Source organism: Agelaius phoeniceus, chromosome 1, assembly GCF_051311805.1.
Source record: "Agelaius phoeniceus isolate bAgePho1 chromosome 1, bAgePho1.hap1, whole genome shotgun sequence".
Lineage (NCBI taxonomy): Eukaryota > Metazoa > Chordata > Aves > Passeriformes > Icteridae > Agelaius > Agelaius phoeniceus.
The window spans coordinates 121,168,434-121,177,989 of NC_135265.1; positions in this window are offsets into that span (position 1 = coordinate 121,168,434).

Consider the following 9,556-nt stretch of genomic DNA (forward strand, 5'->3'; position numbering starts at 1 on the left):
TGTGGTTTTACATGGAGGGTTTAATAAAAGAGGTGGCATTTGAGAAATGCAAAAAAAAAAAGTGTCAGGATTGTTATTTTCCACCTAAAAATATTAAGACAAAAATACAACGGGTGCTGTAAATTTTACTTTTTTTAAAATTAAAGATACTCTGGACCATCTTTTGCTAGAGGAAATCCAGACATACAGGCATAAATGCTCTACTACTTTCAGAAATATGTAACATAAATTTTGCTCTAATACTTTATTTTTCCTGTAGCCCTATACAGCCTACTCTGAGTTTGAGCACACCAAGACCAGATTATGAGTGTTTCCAATGATCTTGGTTCTGTAAAACACAAGTTTTATCAGCAGTAGAAAATACATCTCCCACAGGAATCTCTCCTGGAAAAAATACCTGTTGGGTTTTTTTTTTGTTTGGTTTTTTTTTTTTAAGTTTTGTTAACAATTTTATCTCTGTGTGAATTGCAATATAGTTCTCTGGCTCATATCAGAAAGATAATTTGGTTGTTATCAGAAAGATAATTTGGTTGTTTGGATGTTTGGTTGTAACAGGTCCATTAAGTGATACTTCATTATTTCTTATTTTTGGACCAAAAGTAATAATAGATTAAGTATTTAATGGTATGAAAAGTGCTGAACAATTTGTGCTTTTGATTGTTTGGTCCACCAAGAAGTTGGACATTTTTATCAGAAGACTACTATGTTCCTAAGTACGACTATCATATTTTGAATTTATAACAAGGTCTTGTTTTAGATAACATCACAGTGTTGCAATTCAAACCTTTATTTCAAAACAAATATCTTGTCTTTAATTTGCACTGAAAAAATACTATTTAAACATAATTAGTTACAATAATTCCTACCAAGTACTTTTCTTTTCAACAAAATATTGTATTCTGTGGAGCAAATGGAATGGTTAAAAATGTCAATTTGTGCTTATTCTGTGCCTAGTATCTGTGTTTCTATAACTTGTGGCTAGCTTTGGTTACAGTTTTCCAGCACTGTATGCCAGTCAAATTAGAACAAGATTTAATTAAGTATATTAGCAAACATAGAGGGACAAGCCTGCACAAATCTGAAACAAGATTCACTGACTTCCAGGAAGTCCATAAGGATTTACACTATTACCAACAGAGCAACATTTGGCCCTGCTTCTTTGCTATATCCACACGTATAAATTATAAATCTCAAATCTCTCACAGCCCCTCCACACGTTAATTTCTTTCTCCAATCTCACAGCAGTGTCTAAGTCTCCTCACTTAGGATACAGAGAGGTTTCTGATGCAGAAGTCCAAAAGGTTGTGCTTATACCTCCACCCTTCAGGGGTCTGAGGGGGCATTGCTGCCACTTTGCAACCATGGTTCATCTGCAGGGGGACTGAAAACCAGCCCCTGCTCTGCTCTGCAGGCTCTTTGTGTAGCCATGGCTGTCCCTGGTTCATCTCCTCTTCCCCTCATGCCATCCCATTGGCACGGTTTTTCCAGCAGCCAGCGCTCAGCAACTCTCCTGCACCTTCAAGACACAACAATTATCTTTACCATGTTTTTAAGAAGATTTACATATGGTTTTCTACTATGGAAAAATGAAATCAGAACATCACAACAGAAAATGGATTAAATACCACAGCCTGTGAGACAAACAAATCCTTCCTCCTTCAACGGCATCAATGACTTCCAGCCAAGTTAATGCCCAGCTGCACATGTCTGCAGTAAATCTTCACCTTCTTCAACACCTCTGCATGATTTGCTGTCTTTAGGTATACTGACACCTTTTCTCATGTGAGAACTTTATGGCTTGATAACCATAAAGGGACAGCTGGCCCTGCAGAGTGGTTACTGCTTACACTCACCTCCTAGTTAGTAGGAATCTAAATATATAGAAATGCATGTACAATTCTCACTTGTAACCTGATCTATGGGAAATGTTTAAGCTTATTACTGCAGGGATACGTGTCTTAGATCAGCAGTGGCTTTGCAAGTCCCTTTGTAATAATATAGCTATGGCTCAATCTGAGCAGCCCTGAGCTCTGAAGGAGGCTGAATGTAGTTCTCAGTCTCAGCCAATGGGCTGGGTCTAGTTCCAGCTTTGGCTGCCTCTGTTCATGTAGAGAACAGAGTACAGAAAAAGCAGTCATAGGTATGTATTTTTTAGAAGAAATATCTAAATTCACTATTCTGAAAATGTGTTTGTGTCTGATTTTGTAAATAAGGGAAAAATCAAGACACTAAAAAAGTTCCCTTAATTGCTCCCTCTTTCTTTCTCAGTGTTGTCTTGAAGATGTTAATATTGGAGGTGATGCATTCAGAGCCCTCTTTCCATGGGGCTGGGATGCCCTGTGATTTCCTGTCTGCAAGAAGAGCAGACTGTCTCATCTTTACAGACCGGGGAGACCTGTAGGGACAGTGAGTAATTACCTTCATTTATCATGCTTCCTGGCATCCTTTCAGATAATCTGATCAAAATCTCTTATTTGACAGTGGCTCAGGAGTCATCAGTTCACAGGACCACCAGAGAAAAGTACTGAGGTTTGGGATCCACTATTGCTCTGGCCCATAAGGTATTTAAATACTGTAACATAGAGGGAAAATATTGCACGTGTCAGTTGCTAATAAAACTTATGTCTTTAGTTTTGCCTTTATAATTCCTGAATTCAAAATAATTTTAGCTTTGTGGTTCCCTCATTTCACTGGGATGGGAAAGAATACAGAATAAGGAATAAAATACAGGAGAACAGTTGTTTTCATGTAGCTGGGAAAGAAAGGTTGGGGAGCAAGCATGCATGACAGAGGCAGCCTGTTGCTTAACTGAGCTGCTTTCCTTTAACTTCCCATCAAAATTAAGACATCCTATGTATGGCTTTTCCCACAAGGTAATTGTGAGGACCAGACACCACCTCTTTTAGACATGAGATTCTGTTAGAATTTTCCTCCTCTTCTGCCACTGAAGAGAGGTCCTGGCCAGATGGATGGTGTTCAACAGGGCCATAAAAATTGGCTTTCCTCTCCTGTGGTGAGGAAAGGCACATATTCATTGGATGGGGATTGTGGCTGGAGTGCAACCACAGTGGCTTCCTTATCATAAAAAAGCCTTTTCCTTAATGCCATCCTTCAGCTGGAAGAATCATGAAGAAATCTTTAAGGAAAAAAAAGAAGAGCTGGAGGTAACGAGATGGACTAGCTAAAATCAGAAGTGTTACGTTTCTCAGAAATCAGAAAGCCATCACTGTTTCCAGAAATTGCAAGGACGCCTCACAATATGATAATAAAGCTCTCATGACTTCATGGTTTCTGTGACAAAAATTCCTACATCTGGACTACCCTGACATTGTCTTGTGAAGTTTCTCAAAAATTACTTTTTTCTGCCAAATTATCAGTACCTCTTCTCAAAGCTTGTCTCATGCCAGCATATTTTCTTTTCAGTTCAAGATGTGAAAAATATCCTTTGCTTTTACCAACCTTTTATTAAATTCTTCCAAGTTCATGGAACATGCCTTAAATACTGTATATTTATTTCATTAAAATTTCAAGTGTCATTCTCCTCCCTTAGTAAAAGCCACAATCCTCGATCCAGATCCAGATCCTTATTAGTGTTTTCTTTCTTATCAGAATGAAATGTTACTTTGTAATTCCAGGAATCTAAGAAACGTAATTCTGCACTTAACAGAAGACTAGATTAAATTGAAGACAGCACCTTTTGTTCTGTTCCTAATTCTTTCATTACTTTTTACAGAATTTACCCAAGACAAGAGTTAATCTACATTTAGGGAGAGTTGTTTATTGTGCTCATTCTTTATACCATTAATCTGAACTTTCCCCCTTGTAATCCATTACTTGAGCAGAGGACCTTTGCATAGAAAGATATCCATTTTCAAGCATGAAAATAAAATGGTAAAAAATATTTGTTTCCAATTGCAATATTCCACAAGAGAAAAAAAAACCCTCAGTAAAATTAATTATTGTTTTGAGAGATTGTACTTTTCTATTTTGTACATTCTCAGAATGGAAAATGAATTGGTCCATTGACCTAAGATTCAAAATTTCATTTGTTTAATCTTCTAGAGCTCTGCTAAATATATCCTCAGCCATGTCAGTAGCAGTGTATGTCTATGGTCTTGCAAGTCATGCACTGCATGGTATTGTGTTACCTCAGTGCCTATATTTTGAATCCCACACACATCTATTACTGTAAAATGGGAAAGTACTTTCCTTTTGGCTATGCTCTCTTAGATATTTCCTTACACTTTGACTGAAACTCTCAAAGACTTACTCTGTTTGTTAAATACATATTTATAATTTAATAATACATTCCAAGAATGATCACTTAAAGCTCAGATACTTGGAAGGTTTGCAGACCAAAGCCAGTACATACTTGTACACATTACATGACCATTTGCCAAAATACATTTTGCTTTCCTTCACCTATTCCTTGCTTTTACAGCTTAAAGCAGAACTTTTGTGAGAAAATAAAAAAAGGTTCTTTTTGGGATCATCTCATAATTTGGAATGTTATCACTTGGATTACAGTGGCTGTTTGTCTCTTGCTGATTTTCCATTCCTTGAGTAGGTAGGAACTCTTTGTGTCAATACCATCCTATGTGCCCTAGCAATTATTCTAATGTAATACAAATTATATTTAGGTTCTACCACTCTCAGGCTTTTATATAGGAAAGAAAAATGTAAAAATGTAATTAATCACACTATTTCTATGCCTCAGAATGGTGACAGGAATATGACATCAAAAGAAGACAATGAAAAAGTTCCCCATTTCCAGGCCGAGGGAGGGGAAAAGTCTGTGACATGTGATTATCTATATAGCTCATTTAGAAGGATATTTTGCTATTACCTGGCCTGTTTTCTCTTTGATACACGTAAAATTCCTAAAGGAAACTGAAGTGGCCTGGAAAAAAAATAAAAATCAATGTGCAACATAAGACTGTAGTACAAGTCTTTTCCTGACCTGTATCTTAACTAACTTAATGAACTTTTCTTGAGTCTCACTGGAATGTCTGCAGTCAGTAAGGCTGTGCATTCACAACAGCTTATGGTAAGAAACAGAAGGTAGGTGGCTTTTTATGTGATTTTATGGACAAGTCAAAGTTCTCCTGATTTTAGAAGAAGCTTACATCCTGCTCCCCACCCTGCCATTCCATAAACTCTCCCAGTCAATTTTGTGACATCTCATGCACACAGGGTTAGGCCAGGTAATCAGTGGGGCAAGAGGACTTTTCCCTGTCCAGCTCTGCAGGGCAAGTTTATCTCTGAAGAAGAGCTTAATAATTTTTGTACACGAAAAAAGTTGTAATAAATTTCTCAGCGTGGTTCCAGTTGTTAGAAGGAATTTTCGGAAAGATGGATTAGTGGATAAAATGAAGCAAGTGACCAATCCAAAGTGTGCTTTATTTCTGAGGTAGATCTACAACTCTTAAATGCAACTGTATGTTTACAGGTGATAACACCTTAAAACTGAGTCACTTTTTCTGAGTATAGACATGGCTCCCAAAGCGAATACATTTGGCCTGAGATTACATTTTTGGCCTGTGAATACATTTTGCCAGAGATGTGGCAGGCAGTCAGGGAAGACAAACCCATGGCTTTCAAGTAACAAAATGCCTGTTAGTAGTGTTTCTCAGGTTTTGGGCGGAGGTGACGGGAGCAGGGTTGGGGTTTTATTTTCACTTTTGTAACAGAGGCCAAGAATAATTCTCCTGAAGGATGCTCAGCAGAAAGAATTGTGCTCATTCCAAGCAGTCTGAGCCAGGCAGGCACTGTATTTTGTTTTACTGGCAAGAAGCAGTGATGTCTCACCACATCTGCTGCCCCAGGAAGGGTAGGAGACTCGAGTCAAACTGTGGGAAGGCAAGAGGCAGCATGTGGTCAGGGTGGGGATGCATCCTGGGAATCTCACCCAGCCACTGCCAACTACACAGCTCAGACCAGCAGCAAGGTCAAAGATCTGGAGACGCCAACCATCACTCATGGTTTAATTTAAATTCACCCGTGTGGGCAACTCCTTAGGCTTTGTGGGTAACTCATAGATAGATCACTATAGTCCAGGGGACCTGAGATTGAGAAACATGAAATAATCTCTTCCGATTGGAAAATAAAAGCCTGAACCTGTGTGAATCTCTGCAGAGATTGTGTTTCAGGACTCAAATTGTGCCAGTGTCAATGGTCATTAGTGCGCTCCCTTTCGGTATCACAAGAAAATTTTCCACCATAGAGAAGAACTAGCAAGGTTAACTTTTTAGCACTGAGAAATCATCAAGAAAAAAATAAATTGGCAAGTACCCTGTAAACACTCCTTGCCTGCAGGTGAGATATCCTCAAAACACTGTTGGATAAAAAAAAAGCACAGCTATGAGAGAGCTGCACTCAAATTACTGCCACACAATCCCAGAAACTTAAATTGATTTGACCTGACTGTATAATTTGTGTTACTCTTCAAACACATCTTTTTCTTGCTGGTAACACTTTTTCTTGGAGTTTGTTCATCAAATTATAATTATTTTAACGTATTGAACCACAGGCCATCAGTAGGTTAACCACAGGTTTGTGACTGTGATAGGAAAATAAAGCAAGTGCAGCAGCTTCCAGGGATTCTGCTATCCCTGGAACTGGTTTGCAGGAATGCTTGAGCAGACTCTGGACAGCACCCCCCACTGCTGTGGCTGTGCAGATCATCACTGATGGGACGGTGCTCCACGATGGTGGGCTGAATCCAGGGAGTTACTGCTGCAGCAAGGAGACCTCCAAGTACAGCAAGCACAGTCTGAGCAAGTCCTCGTGAGAGTTCCTCAACTTGGTTTTATCTTCTTGTAGAGTTTATTTCAAATGTACACGGAACAGATGAAGTTGGAAGGGACCAGACTAGAGATCACCAAGTCATAGAAAATAGACTAACAGAATAATTGACTTTGAAAAAGATCTTCAATACCATAGATTCCAACTGTTAACCCAGCAGTGCCAAGCCCACCACTAAACCAGGTCCCCAAGAGTCACATCTACATGTCTTTTAAATACTTCCAGAGACAGTGATTCAACCACTTCTCTGGGCAGCCTGTTACAATACTTATCAACCATTTAGGTGAGAAAATTTTCCTAATATCAAATTTAAATCTCCACTGGTGCTGTTTGAGGCTGTTTCCTTTCATCCTATTTCTTGCCACTTAGGACAAGAGACTGAGATCCTGCTAGGCTTCCTCTGAGGTAGTGCTAGAAAGCAAAAACCCAATGTTTCCCCCAAAATGGTGTAGTTAGACTTTGCTGCCCCTTTCTGTAAATGTTTGCTTTGAGTGAAATAACTCAGAAGAAATCTACAAAAACTGTTAAAATCAACCAAAGCAGTTAAATATCTGCTTTGAAATGTTTTGTTTCACTAGCTGATCTGTAAAAAAGTGCCATTTCAACAAGCATTTTGGGAACTCCAGGTGATCTGAATGACTTGGCTTTTGGTGTGTGCAGGCATGAGGAACATGGTCACTCAAAAGGGGGAATGTCTGGCTTCTCTCATGGATGAAGGTCATTGAGGCCCAAGACAAAGGTGCATCAAACCATGGGCAGGACATCATGTACACGAGCACTGCTGTTGCCTGCAGTGGGACTGCTCCTGAGCTGGGGGTGAAACCAAAGTAAAAACCTTCCTGGGATTCTGCTTCACCTTGCACTTGTTTTTAAGGCATGATTTAATTTTTTTAAGCAACAAACAATACTTCATGCGATTGCAGGCTAATGTAACAAGACGGGTTCACTTTATACAATAAATTAAAAAAATAAATCTATCCTCAGTTTTCACCTGAATTTGACATTTCCCTTGTTCTCTTTGAGTTTAAATTTAAAAGTGGTAGCCTAAGGGAAGGCGTTTGAAGAATTCTGTGTTTATAAATGGTCTGTATTATATTTTATATATGTAGGCAGTAGCTATAGTCTTCCCTTTTCGGCCTGAGGGGAAGGCAATGGTTTCCTGCATGACAGAGCTGCAGCTCCTGTCTGTAGGCAGGTACACAAAGCTCCCTTTAACTGCCTGGAAGGAGCGGTGAGATGAAACATGCCCACTGATGGTTAACAGATCTGTCCCTCAAGACTGCTTTTCACTGAACATGGCATTTGTTTACACTCAGCTAAAGCTTTTAGCATTTTTGGGCCTATAAGAGGATTTGGCTGGTAGCCCTGCTGCTGATTGTCATATTCCCTAGCTAGAGACGTCAGTTACCACTTCTCTTTCTTCTTCCGTTCATTAAACTTTTTGTATATTTTCTCTGTCTTTCCCAGGAATTAGTGATGACATGTTCCATTTGCATATTACTGTAGTTCTTCCAGGGGATGTGAGTGCACACAGAGCTTGCAGCTTTTAACCCACTAGGGATTCAGGGACCAGGAGCAACATAATATCATCAGAATATTGTTTGTAGCATCTTGTGTATAAAAAAAACCCAGTGAAAAAATAAGAGCTGTTCAGCTGGAACTGAATATACACACATTCTGCTTTTCTTTCATGACCTACCACTGAGCATTCTCTCTGCAGATGACAGGAAGGTATTTCTGGAAATCTGTCACAGTATAACTATCTGAGAGGAACTCTGAGCTAAAATTGTTTAAAAACTCCCCTTTTATTACTGTGTAGTGCTGAGTTGTCCCACTGGCAAAGCAGCTGATTTCTCAGATTTGCCATTGAAGAACCTTCACAGTGCTGCTGCTTCACACTGCCTGCCTGAGGAGTTACCATGGGCTGTCTCTGCTTCTCCTGTGCTCACATACAGGGGAGAAACACTCTTCCCCCTTTCCTTAGGTAAGGCAACTTTCATAATAATACAGAATACTCTGCCACGCAGGGCTGAAGCTCAAGACCACATAATTAAAACTTCAGTCATGGACAGATGATGTTGTCCAGCTGCTGCCAATTCACATTTGTTGGTTTCCACCCCAGAATGCTCCGTTCTGCCATTTTTTCTCCCTGGTTCATTCACAAACCCAGAGTTAATTGACAATTATTTACACAATCAGAACTGAGGAGGCAGTAGCCTCAGGGAGGTGGGTAGGAGCAAGCATCTGGGCATTAGTAGCAGTTGACTTAATTTGCCTACCATAACTGTCTTGGCTTGTTGTAACAATGAACTGGAGGGATTTAACCACACCAGAGTCATTTCACATACTTCTACCTAGATAAAAATGATAAGCTTGTCCTAGCTCACAAACTAAGTACCTGTTGGTGTCTAGAAAAGAGACAAGCACCTCCAGAGGGAATTTCTTCTGTCTTAGATGCTTTCAGAGCAGCTCATCTGACTCTGTCTCCCTGGATGATGGTAAAAGCTACAGATTAGGGCAACCAGGCTGTATGGATTGGTCTAGAACTTCCAGAGATTGAAGAAAGCTTTCAAGATATTAACTTGTCTAGATTTCAGTAGCATGAAAGAGGAATACTGCAAGGGATTCATCTAGGATGTGTGTTCCTCCTTGATATGACTCTTAGCAACTCTTACTCATTTCAAACCTGCAGCAGGACAGGAAGATTTCTGCCCATCATTCTCCCTGACACGTTTGCCATTCCCATTACAGC